Here is a 13,379-nt window from a genome sequence, read left to right as displayed (position 1 = left end):
CTCTACTTGCGTACAGAGTCAAGAAACTATTAGGTATCCACTAATTTCTACTAGATTTAGATTGAATCACAAATCAATTTGGTGTGCATCCAAACAACCAATCATTCAAGCATAAACATTCACAATAATAAAAACAATCGGTAGTCACGTGGAAAAGTTCAAGGTATAATTGAACTTAAATCATGTCAAGAACTAGGAATTCATCCTCAATCAAAAATAAATTTAGCTACTGATGCTAATGGGGTTCACACAATAATATAAAATAAAAAGAAGTAAAAAAACTTATAGAATTTTGGATTTTATCTCCTTTCTCTGATCATTGTACTCTTAAACCCCTCCTCAAAGTCAGAAGCTACTGATGGACCCATGAGAGGGCTAATATGGACTTAAGTTCGGAAGAACCCCTCGAGTCCACTACCTAGATTATACATTTGGAAAAAAGAAATAACATGACTTGTTGTGTTAGCCCTGGTCTTAAGCTCTGCAGGAATCACCTTTTGTACCGAAACCGTCTGGCTCTGAGATGCGAGATAACAATAGCTACAGGCGTCGGTAATGGTATAAATGCCAAGGTCACCATCTTTGATGGGAAACGTAGCGATTCGCTGTTGCAAAGGACCGAAACCTGCCCCATCACCAGTGAAAAGAAGTCTCAAATACTGAAACAAATGATCATCGAACAATTCAGTGGCTTGTTGTAAAGCTGCAGGGTTGGTGATACGCATAGCAAAATATAATCTAGACACACCAGTGCAGTTGCGAAGTAATAACATCTCCCTCTGAGGGTCTTTGAGTTTTTTGATGGAGGACATTAGCTGGATGGTCTTGTGAACCATACTCAGCACCATGCCACTAATAAAATTCAAATCCAAACTCGCAGGTCCCCAAAAAGTTTAACACCATTAGTTGGTCTGCCAATATCTCGAGGAAAAACATCTTCATCACAACTTCTAGGATCAACAGTAGGCTGAAAGATCTCCGTTTTTTTTATATTAAGATGTAAACCTCTACCCAGGCCATCAAATTCTATGATGCTCAGAGCTTTGGCCACCTCGAAAGTGTCACCAATAATTGTCCCATCATCAAGGTACCAAGCATGTAAATCAAGTTTGCATTGAGAAGCAATGGTTTTCACAAGAGGATGAAGTGTCAAGGAAAACTGTTAGAGCACTGCTCGGTCGAACTCGCAAGCGTTGTTATCTCAAGCTTGTTTGTCAAGTTTAGGTGATCAAGACTATAAGTCTTGATTTCTAGTTTACTTATAGCTACTTCTCGGATTAGGATAGAATGTGTAGTTGAGATTTAGACTTCACGACATTCATCAATTGAAGACGAAGATCTTCCGAGGAGAGCTTGGAGGAACTTCATCAACAAAAGATATGTGGAGACTAAAACTTATATATCACTCAGAAGTCTATTTTATTTTATCTCCTAATGAGACTAAATCGTATAGCTATATAGACTTTTATATTATACACATTTGATATTTCGAGCCGAGTTTATCTCGCTTATCTATCTCTCGAAATATGTGTTGGAAGCTTTTTTCTTTAACTACGTTCATCATTATTCTTGACGAGTTTAATTAGTTGGAAACAATTTATTTGTTGGAAACTAAATAATAAGTCAAAAGATGATCATGTTAAAATTGCCTTGAAACATCTTACATGATTTGTGTCAGACAGTCATTTGGTGTTGACTCGGAATGTTTCGAATTGATCATTCGATCACTTGAAAATTACTGATAATCTAATAGTTTGTCTAAGACAGTTATTGTCGTCTTCTAGGGATGTTTCAATGATTGAAATGAGAGTTTAAAACAATTAACCTTTGTCTGGATATAACACAGTATGCATACCAATATGCAAACTGTTTTAACTGTTAAAGTCCGGGAACCAAGTTTGCATACCAATATGCGAACGGTTCTACCTGAGTTACGGTCCGGGACAACAGTACACATACCCGTTTGCAAACGGCTGGACAAGACCAAAAGTCCGGAACTTAAGTTTGCGTGCCCATTTGCAAACTTAGTCGTTCTAAAATCGGTTAAGTATGATCTCATACTCATGAACAAATACATTTATAAATTAAGGAATGTTGTAGCATACTGGTGAATTTTTCCTTCGAACGGGCTGGATTTCAACCCGTCCGGCAAGGACAAACCCTCGTTACGTGACTTGAAAATCTAAAATGGTATGTAAATGCGAAAATATTTATACAAAATAAAATAATTAAAGAGCCCACAATGGTAGAAAATGTGTACATCCTTACCCATAAAAATGTTGGGAAATCAGTGTAGCAGACGTTAACTACGCGTAATAGTTCACTGCATAAATCCAAACTTAAATTAAATTAAACCAGTTCCAAAATCCAAAATGAAACATATGGTAGTGAGTATACAGTACACTTAAATAATGTTTCGTAACAAGGTTGAACACACAGTAGTAAAATAAAATCAATTACTGTCCATGCCAGCCTTGTAGATATCATTTGAAAACTTATTAGTATTACACAGTACACACAGTAGGAAGCTCTATGTGACACGATTCCTAATGATACAATTAGATTCAGCAACAAAGAGATTTTAGAATGCAATACTGCATACATTTAAAAGTCAAACCATAGTTTAGATATACACAAAGCAAAACATTATTCAGTTCCCACAAGAAGATACCCCAAAACAGCCCATGATATATATATTTCCACCTTAGATATGTCTTCCACTTGTCTACCACTTATACGTTGTTGTAATTATAGATAGGATTCTCAAAAAAGAAAATCTTATCTCTTTTGTTTCTTGCAAACTTTCTCCTATATAAATACCCGTTAAGGGAAAAGGAAAGAGCAAGTTTTTAGTTTTCAAGAGTCGTTGTTTATAAGTTTGAGAGTGAAAGTTTCTGAGTGTTTCCTATTTTGAGAGTGATAGTTTGTGAGTGTTTTCATGTTCTTAGTGTGAATCTGAAGTTGTTTGGTGTGTTATCTAAAAGGAATAAAAGACTACTTTGTAAGTATCTCTACTCGTTATCTATGTTTTAAGTTTATTTTAATTATGAAGATTTCATTTCTTTTTTAAGTTTATTTTAATTATGAAGATATTATGAAGATTTCATTTCTTTAAATTTTGTATTAGTCATTTCTTAAATTATCTTTCTTATATAATATAAAACCTGGGAATGTTTTGGTATCAGAGCCATTTAAAAGGGGAGATAAAGTGCTAAATATTAGTCGCAGTGAGCTCGTAAAATAAAACCTCTTTAAAAAATTAGAGCATTGATTCTTGTTGACCGTTTACAGCTTTATAAACCCTAATTATGGCTAGCTTTGTCAGATCGTTTTCAAAGAAAAATAGTTTGAAAAATAAAATAACCCTTAATTCAGAAGAGGTCATAATGCATGACATTGAAAAACAATTACAAAATTGGAATATTCCTAAAGTTCCAGTTAATGAAGTATATAAGAAAGGATCTTTTCAATTCAGAAGTGATTACGCAATTAAAACTGTAGAAAAGACCATATCTATAATTACAACAACCTATAAGTGGTAGACAAGTGGAAGACATATATAAGGTGGAAATCTTAGATAAGATTTACCTTTTTTCTCTTTTTTGGAAAATATTAAACCTTTTCACTTTTACTATTTTGAAGCAAATACGTGTCATTGATGAATAGTGGAGTCGATCCTGCTTCCTGTTGATGAAAAGTTGACCAACTTTTTGCCGGAAAATAATTAGAATTTTTCTATCTTCTTCGAACCATTTAAACCCTAAATCATTCCAAAGCAATCATCACCATTTGCATTTAGGTCTTCTGTATTTTCCGATTTTATCTCTTCTTCCTCAAAGGTTTTTGACGAGGACGGTTGAGAACCCAAATCTTCGTTATCAAGTGTCTCCAAAATCTGCTTCTTAAATTCTTCCTTTGACAAGTCCCCATGCCTATGCTTTAGTGCGAGTATGTGGGTTGAGAATTCCATCGGCATTGAGGTGGTTGATGCCGATACCATAAACTGAGCTGCAACAAACTGCATGTTAAATGTAGATGGTTGTAGATGTGCTGCATTACATCTTTCCCACCATTTGATATATAATTGCCTTTCTAAATAAGGGATATAATCCCAATCAGGATCATTATCTTGTGGAATCGAATAATTCCATCTTAGAATCCATGGGATTTCATACAGTATAAAGAACCACTGCATTAATCTTCTTATATCATAAGATTGGCTATTAGCCTTGATAAACTTATTTAACATATCTACAATATATGCAGGTAAAATCTCCGGGCATGGCCCCCAGATACTTAGCCATGCTCTGAACCAATTTCGTAGCTCTTTGATTGTATTGAGTTTAAAACCAATATACCAGGAATGAGAGAATCTCTGAGTTTGATAGCAAAAAATATGTGTCCATGCTTTAATATAATCAGTATAAGAATATGATCTCGGTTTGATATGGGGGTGATCATTGAATTTTTTTTAACCCATGAGGGTTCATTCCCCAATCTCGGTATGATAATACCTTAAGAATAACAAGCTTGGAGAACGCAGGAGGACCATTACCATTACTGTTGGCCGTGTTATGTGTTAAAAGGATAGATCATGTCTCTATGAGTATTGTTTCATAAAACTCTCTAGTTTTACCATAATGTGGTAAAATATGCTCTTTTAAGTACATTCTTGCAACTTCTGCAGGATCTCTGTTAGCATGTTCTGTTTCTACCGCTAAAAGCGGTATTGATGTGGACATTATAAATGCCGACTTTTCTTCTGAAGAAGAATATTGTTTTCCCTTATTTGGGTTTCCTTTAATCATAATAGGATTACTTTTGTTCCTTTTATTAGGAGATGGGTAAGAAAATTGAGGAGCCTTTCCCCTAGTTATCTGGCAGTCCATGCTTCCCCTGCTAAAATTCACGAGTCAAGAAATCAGGTAGAGAATTAGTTTCACCTTTTATATATTTAATTTTGAAATCAAACGCTGATAAAATGGCTTGCCATCTTGCAAAAAATTGCCGAGAGGCTAAATTTTTAACATCCTTTACCAATACTTCCTTAGCTGCCTGACAATCCACTCTAATAAGAAATTCCTGGTTTAACAAATCACTTTCAAATTTAGTAACACAGTGAATTATTGCCAATATTTCTTTTTTAATGGTTGAGTAATTTTGTTGTGCCGATTTCCATACACCTGAGGTATATCTTACTAATTGTTTTTTATTATGAATCCTTTGTTTAACGATTCCTCCATATCCGACATTTGAAGCATCAGTCTCAACTATTTTGTAGGCTGTTGGATTCGCTATAGTTAGGCATGGCAATTCTTTAGCTTTAGCTTTGATTTTTATAACAGCAGTTGTATGTTCACTGCTCCAATTAGCAGGGTTTTTCCGTAATCTTGCATGTAGAGGTTTGCTATCCTTAGCTAAATCCTTATAAAAATCTGCTATATAATTTAAGCTTCCTAAGAATCTTTGTAATTGTTTTTTATCCTTGATTTCATCAGGAAATTTATCAGCAAAGGATATAGCCCGTTCTATAGGTATTATAGTACCTTTATTAATATTGTGACCAAGGAATCTAACCTGGGTTTGAAATATTTTCATCTTTTTTGCAGATACCACTAATCCGGCCTGTTTTACTATTTTGAGGAATATTTATAAGTGTTTAAAATGTTGATCAATTGATTCAGAATATATTAATACATCAACAATGTATACAATTGTAAAAGTTGAATAAGAATTAAATATGTTATTTATAATATGTTGAAATTCTGATGGAGCATTTTTTAAACCAACATTCCATTCATAATGTCCAAAGGGAACCGTAAATGCAGTTTTATACTTGTCTTTTTCTGCGATTTGAATTTGCCAATATCCTGACTTTAAGTCAAATTTTGAAAATTTGGTTTTAGATAGATTACATAATGCTGTCATATTTTCAAAATTTGACTTAAAGTCAGGATATTGGCAAATTCAAATCGTAGAAAAAGACAAGTATAAAACTGCATTTACCGTTCCCTTTGGACATTATGAATGGAATGTTATGCCATTTGGTTTAAAAAATGCTCCATCAGAATTTCAACATATTATGAATAACATATTTAATTCTTATTCAACTTTTACAATTGTATACATTGATGATGTATTAATATATTCTGAATCAATTGAGCAACATTTTAAACACTTATCAATATTCCTCAAAATAGTAAAACAGGCCGGATTAGTGGTATCTGCAAAAAAAGATGAAAATATTTCAAACCCAGGTTAGATTCCTTGGTCACAATATTAATAAAGGTACTATAATACCTATAGAACGGGCTATATCCTTTGCTGATAAATTTCCTGATGAAATCAAGGATAAAAAACAATTACAAAGATTCTTAGGAAGCTTAAATTATATAGCAGATTTTTATAAGGATTTAGCTAAGAATAGCAAACCTCTACATGCAAGATTACGGGAAAACCCTGCTAATTGGAGCAGTGAGCATACAACTGCTGTTATAAAAATCAAAGCTAAAGCTAAAGAATTGCCATGCCTAACTATAGCGAATCCAACAGCCTACAAAATAGTTGAGACTGATGCTTCAGATGTCGGATATGGAGGAATCGTTAAACAAAGGATTCATAATAAAAAACAATTAGTAAGATATACCTCAGGTGTATGGAAATCGGCACAACAAAATTACTCAACCATTAAAAAAGAAATATTGGCAATAATTCATTGTGTTACTAAATTTGAAAGTGATTTGTTAAACCAAGAATTTCTTATTAGAGTGGATTGTCAGGCAGCTAAGGAAGTATTGGTAAAGGATGTTAAAAATTTAGCCTCTCGGCAAATTTTTGCAAGATGGCAAGCCATTTTATCAGCGTTTGATTTCAAAATTGAATATATAAAAGGTGAAACTAATTCTCTACCTGATTTCTTGACTCGTGAATTTTTGCAGGGGAAGCATGGACTGCCAGATAACTAGGGGAAAGGCTCCTCAATTTTCTTACCCATCTCCTAATAAAAGGAACAAAAGTAATCCTATTATGATTAAAGGAAACCCAAATAAGGGAAAACAATATTCTTCTTCAGAAGAAAAGTCGGCATTTATAATGTCCACATCAATACCGCTTTTAGCGGTAGAAACAGAACATGCTAACAGAGATCCTGCAGAAGTTGCAAGAATGTACTTAAAAGAGCATATTTTACCACATTATGGTAAAACTAGAGAGTTTTATGAAACAATACTCATAGAGACATGATCTATCCTTTTAACACATAACACGGCCAACAGTAATGGTAATGGTCCTCCTGCGTTCTCCAAGCTTGTTATTCTTAAGGTATTATCATACCGAGATTGGGGAATGAACCCTCATGGGTTAAAAAAAATTCAATGATAACCCCATATCAAACCGAGATCATATTCTTATACTGATTATATTAAAGCATGGACACATATTTTTTGCTATCAAACTCAGAGATTCTCTCATTCCTGGTATATTGGATTTAAACTCAATACAATCAAAGAGGTACCAAATTGGTTTAGAGCATGGCTAAGTATCTGGGGGCCATGCCCGGAGATTTTACCTGCATATATTGTAGATATGTTAAATAAGTTTATCAAGGCTAATAGCCAATCTTATGACATAAGAAGATTAATGCAGTGGTTCTTTATACTGTATGAAATCCCATGGATTCTAAGATGGAATTGTTCGATTCCACAAGATAATGATCCTGATTGGGATTATATCCCTTATTTAGAAAGGCAATTATATATCAAATGGTGGGAAAGATATAATGCAGCACACCTACAACCATCTACATTTAACATGCAGTTTGTTGCAGATGTGCTGCATTATATCGGCATCAACCACCTCAATGCCGATGGAATTCTCAACCCACATACTCGCACTAAAGCATAGGCACGGGAACTTGTCAAAGGAAGAATTTAAGAAGCAGATTTTGGAGGCACTTGATAACGAAGATTTGGGTTCCCAACCGTCCTCGTCAAAAACCTTTGAGGAAGAAGAGATAAAATCGGAAAATACAGACCTAAATGCAAATGGTGATGATTGCTTTGGAATGATTTAGGGTTTAAATGGTTCGAAGAAGATAGGAAAATTATAATTATTTTCCGGCAAAAAAAAAAAAAAAAAAAGTTGGTCAACTTTTCATCAACAGGAAGCAGGATCGACTCCACTATTCATCAAGGAAAATAATAAAAGTGAAAAGGTTTAATATTTTCCAAAAAAGAAAAAAGGTAAATCTTATCTAAGATTTCCACCTTAGATATGTCTTCCACTTGTCTACCACTTATAGGTTGTTGTAATTATAGATAAGATTCTCAAAAAAGAAAATCTTATCTCTTTTGTTTCTTACAAACTTTCCCCTATATAAATACCCGTTAAGGGAAAGGGCAAGTTTTTAGTTCTCAAGAGTCATTGTCTATAAGTTTGAGAGTGAAAGTTTCTGAGTGTTTCCTGCTTTGAGAGTGATAGTTTGTGAGTGTTTTCATGTTCTAAGTGTGAGTTTGAAGTTGTTTGGTGTGCTATCTATTAAGGAATAAAAGACTACTTTGTAAGTATCTCTACCCGTTATCTATGTTTTTAAATTTCTTTTAATTATGAAGATTCCTTTTAATTTTCTATTAATCATTTTCTAAATTATCTTTCAATCACTATTTCTATTTATTAGTTTCGACTAATATATTCTGTTTTGAAGTTTTATAAATATATTCTGTTTCAATATAAAGATTAATGGTAATATATATATATAAGGACAACAATATATATACCACATTACCACATTGTGTCCATAGCTCCACGCCGTAAGCTTTTCTCAGCCTATCACATCGAGCTAGCTCCAAACTCTGTGGAAAAACAAAACAAAACGGGGTGAGCCACAACCCAGTAGGGGTTACAATGGTAATCGAATGCCAAGAGATATACAAATAAAATGCCAACATCTAAAAACATCAAACTAGAATGTAAAATTCGTAATTAAATGTAAAGCATTTGATCGTAAACATTTGTAAGTTTCCATTCAATTAAATTCAGATAGAATTACTCTACTATTTACAAGGCCAGCGCCAACTAGTCCGGTACCAGCCGCCATTATCAAATAAACGGGTCTTTTGGGTTTCCATCCGTAGATGGGGTGCCAATTAAGGCCCGACGATCCTATAGTAGAGTTCTCTAGTTTCCAAATCCAGTTGTCACAATGGAAACATCACAAACCAAGTTCTGAAGAACCTCGTAAATCCATAATTGAAAACTTACTCATATATAAGAGTCGGCAGCATTTTCAAAACCCTTACCAAAACCCATTTTCGAGAGCGTAATATAAGCTTGTAAATCCGAGAAGTGGGAAAATCCTCTTGCAATGTAGCAAACTCAAATTATTGGAAATCAATAGCTCGATTATAATTAGCCATAGGTAGCAAACCCACACTCACCAAGATTCCAGAACCACAAACATGTGATTAAGTTTGAAGTACAGTTCAAAGAACAAGATTGAGAACTATTATTTGTAAATGGTGTAATAAATCTCTAGTCAAAGTGTATGGTGATACAAGCCGAAACCATGCAAGTAAATAGTATTTTCATATCGTGGAAATATTGCAAGACTTTGAAATAGCAAGAGCGCTCAACGTGGATCGTAAAATCCAGAAATTTCAGTTTTGACTACTCGTAATCAAAAATTCGTACAATATTCATTACACAACCGAATTCAGTAAACTTGGTCTCGTTCGAAAGATGAAAACATCCTCTTTAAAGTAAAAATAATAGGGAAAGGTAATAAGGTATATATCTTTATCAAAATGTATCGACAAAACAGGACAGAAGTTACACTTTCAGAAAATGCAGTTTTGATAGTCTATAATCAAAAATTCGCACATAATTCGTTACACAACGGAAATCAGCAAAACAGGTCCCAGTGGAAAGCTGAAAGAGTCTTCTTTAATATAAAAATGATAAGCAGAAGTAAAGAGGTACATATCTGTGCATAAAGTTCTCGACAAAATAGGACAATACCACCATGTTCAGAAAATTTCAGTTTCACAAGTCTCTAATAGGAAATTCGTTTAAAATTCATTTGACGTTGGATTTCGGAAAATTTGGTTTTGTTGGAAAGATGAGTAAATAATCTTTAACATAAAAATGGTATCACAAAGAAATAAGCTTTATATCTATGTCAAAACCGTCTCGACAAACAGGGCAGGAACATGTTTCAGAAAAATTCCAGTTTCGGCAAGCTCCGATCAAAAATTCGTACGAAAATCATTAGGTAATGGAATTTGACAAATTTGGTTTTGTTGGAAAGATAAGAAAACCCATTTCAACACACAAATGATAGGAGAAAGTGTAATGGTTCATATCTGTGTCAACGAGTTCTTAAAAACAGGACAAAACATTTTCAGAAATATTTCAGTTTCGAAAGTCTCTATTAGAAAATTCGTAGAAAAATCATTAGGAGTTGGAATTCAGCAAATTTGGTATCTTTACAAATCTGAGGAGTCCCTCCTTAGCATAAAAATGATAAGCAATGATAAAGAGTTTGATAGATATGTCAAAAGTCAATATCAAACAGGACCTAAATTACGTTTTTCAGAAATTTCAGGTTAATTTCACAAACATGTGATGGGCTATCTTTGAAACTCGATTTGGGAATTGAGTTTTGGCAAAAATCAATACTTAAATAAGTTCAAACCATCTTTAGTCTCCAAGTATGAAGTAAGTATTTGATTGTATTGTAAATCTTACAAACCCATTCAAAAAAAAAAAACTACATCAAATCATGAATTTTAAACCAAGTTAAAGAAAAGTATCAACCATACCACTTTGAATAGTTTCCCTCAAAGAATCAAGTGAAAGGTGAATCAACCGAAACCCATTTCTTACTTTGCAACAAACATGCTTTGTAAAGGAAATTAAGGATTAGAAATCAAGTTGCACAAACTAAATTTTAAATCCATTTGGGTGAGAAAACCCCCTACCTTGACGCAATTAAACCAGAGAGAATCCAAGAACCACGTTTTGGATAGCTAAATGAAGGTTTCTGGACATTGAATCAAACCATGCTAAAATCAGTTACAAGTAATATTGTTTTGTGAAGAAAGAAATGGAAGAAAATCCTACCTCGAACGAGATTCAATAGAAACAACAATCCATTAAGTTAGTATTTCAAATTTGGGGAAAGAACAGCGATTTCTTCTTTGTTTCTCATCAATACAGGGAATGAAGATTTCTTCTTTGTTTCTCATCAATACAGGGAATGAAGAGTGAAGAACAAGAGGGAGACGGATTGGACGAGGAGCATAAAATTTTATCTTTTTGTTTTTAGACAGAATCCAGGATGACGAAAATGCCCATGTCCACTTCTTCTTGTGACACATAAACACCTAGTTGTCAAGCAGTCAACTCTAGTCCCAGCCACTCCATAGAAAAAACTAATTAAACTCTTTCCTTACTAAGGGATGGACAAGTGATTAATAACACCCTACATGGGATTCAAGGCAACCACCTCGTATTCCAAATGTGAGGAACAATAATACTAAGATCCGTGCACCCACATTGCACAATCCGACCACAACACAAGTAGGTTGGGCTCAAGCCCACAACCCAAGTTAAGTTTCTACGAACGTTACAATGCAATCTTTGCAAACCGTGGGTTAATGTTCATGAATTGATTCTTGTACTATCATGAATCAAATCCGATTATTTTTTAATTGTGTCTTGTATACTTCTACGAGACATAACAATTGAACAACTCTATGAGTAACACAATTAGATTCATTTGATTATCTTTCATGTTTGATTGATCATCATATTTGATCTAGAAGTGTTAGATGAATGTGGTTAATACAAAAGTGTTCATATGGCTAACTTCGGTTAACTGTTATTGAGCAAACTCAATATACACGTTTAGGTACGGTTACCCATATCTAATAAAGGTATATTTCACTTGGGTGTAACAAGCTAAGACCATCTAACGGTGGAGAGATATTGCTTTGGTTTTAAGAAAACTTAGCTTGAATCGTAAATATGATTTTCATCTAATGGTGAATATTGATTGCTTTGTTTCAAAGCTATCAAACCCTGATTTGAAAACTATATAAGGGAGAACTCTAGCAACTGGAAAACCTAATCCTGACAATTTCATGTATCCTAGTTTCAACTAGAATCGATTCTCCTTTAAACTAGGTTTTTCCAAAACCATTATAGGTTAACGACTGAATAATTAATTTGGAATTCATGAATCCAGACCCAACTATTTTCTATGAGGTAGTTGCATGTTCTCATCTTACTTGTTCTATCGTATTGAGTATTGTCTTCTCTAAGTTTTGCTCGAGATTTATCTTTGATAGGTAAGATATAAAAAGTAATCACAAAGTTTTTCATCTCATTCTTTGTGATTCCACAATAACTTCTTCTACTACCATATAGTTAAGTTATTGTGAGGTGATTGATATTTCTAGGCTGTTCTTCGGGAATATAAGACCGGATTATCAATTGGTTCTTGTTCACCTTGATTTACCAAAAGACGGAACAAAAACTTCGTAGGTATTCTGTGGGAGACAGATTTATCTATAAGAATATAACTTTTTGTGGGAGACATATTTGTTTATAAAGTCTTCGACTTTGGGTCGTAGCAACTCTTAGTTTTGGGTAAGATCATCTAAGGGAATCAAGTGCGTAGAGTCCTGCCGGGATTCAGAGACGTAAGGAACGCGACTGTACCTTAATCGGTGTGAGACTTGGTTAGGGATAAACTACATTTCAGTCTGAAGTTAACTTGTAGTAGGCTAGTATCTGTAACGGCCTTATACAGTGTGGTGTTCAAAACTTGACTAGGTCCCGGGGTTTTTCTGCATTTGTGGTTTCCTCGTTAACAAAACTTCTGGTGTTTGTGTTATTTATTTTCCGCATTATATTTGTTTATATAATTGAAATATCACAGGTTGTGCGTAGTTCAATCAATTGGTAAATCCAACCTTTGGTTGTTGATACAAATTGATTGACACTTGAACATTGGTCTTTGGTACCGTTCAAGTTATTCTCATACCAATCAGTTCACGGATTCATTCTTGTTGATTTGATTTGAGAAGAGATATAACTCTTGGATATCTTTTCTTGGTTGAGTCTGACTGTTGTCTAATTGATTCTCTTGGAATTATATTGGAGTTAGTACAGACAGATTGCCAAACGAAATATTGGGTGTGGTTGTTAGACCCCCGTTTCTTCAATTGTTATCAGAGCAGGCAAACACGTTAAACCTGATAAGTTTGTGTTTGTTTGATCCTAAAGTTTGTCCTCATGGGAAACCACTTTGGGAAATTTATTCTGTGCATCTGTAACGTACACCAGAAATCCTCAAAGATTGTTCAGAGTTTATTTTC

The 13,379-nt window shown here is 34.0% G+C and overlaps 1 long non-coding RNA gene across 3 annotated transcripts; it reads right to left on the bottom strand.

Moving 5' to 3' along the window:
* Positions 1-154: 154 nt before the first annotated feature.
* Positions 155-11,271, bottom strand: LOC113341315. Of its 3 annotated transcripts, none has more exons than XR_003355881.1 (5): positions 11,119-11,271; positions 10,977-11,038; positions 8,783-8,849; positions 2,269-2,323; positions 155-659 (listed from the first exon to the last, which is right to left on the bottom strand). It is a non-coding gene; the product is annotated as an uncharacterized LOC113341315 (long non-coding RNA). The 3 variants fall into 3 exon arrangements; XR_003355880.1 differs by having other exon boundaries at positions 155-625; XR_003355879.1 differs by lacking the exon at positions 155-659 and having other exon boundaries at positions 2,095-2,323.
* Positions 11,272-13,379: the final 2,108 nt, after the last annotated feature.

This window comes from Papaver somniferum, unplaced genomic scaffold (assembly GCF_003573695.1).
Source record: "Papaver somniferum cultivar HN1 unplaced genomic scaffold, ASM357369v1 unplaced-scaffold_29, whole genome shotgun sequence".
Lineage (NCBI taxonomy): Eukaryota > Viridiplantae > Streptophyta > Magnoliopsida > Ranunculales > Papaveraceae > Papaver > Papaver somniferum.
The sequence above is the reverse complement of the archived record's forward strand: the minus strand, read 5'-3'. Positions and strand labels throughout refer to the sequence as shown.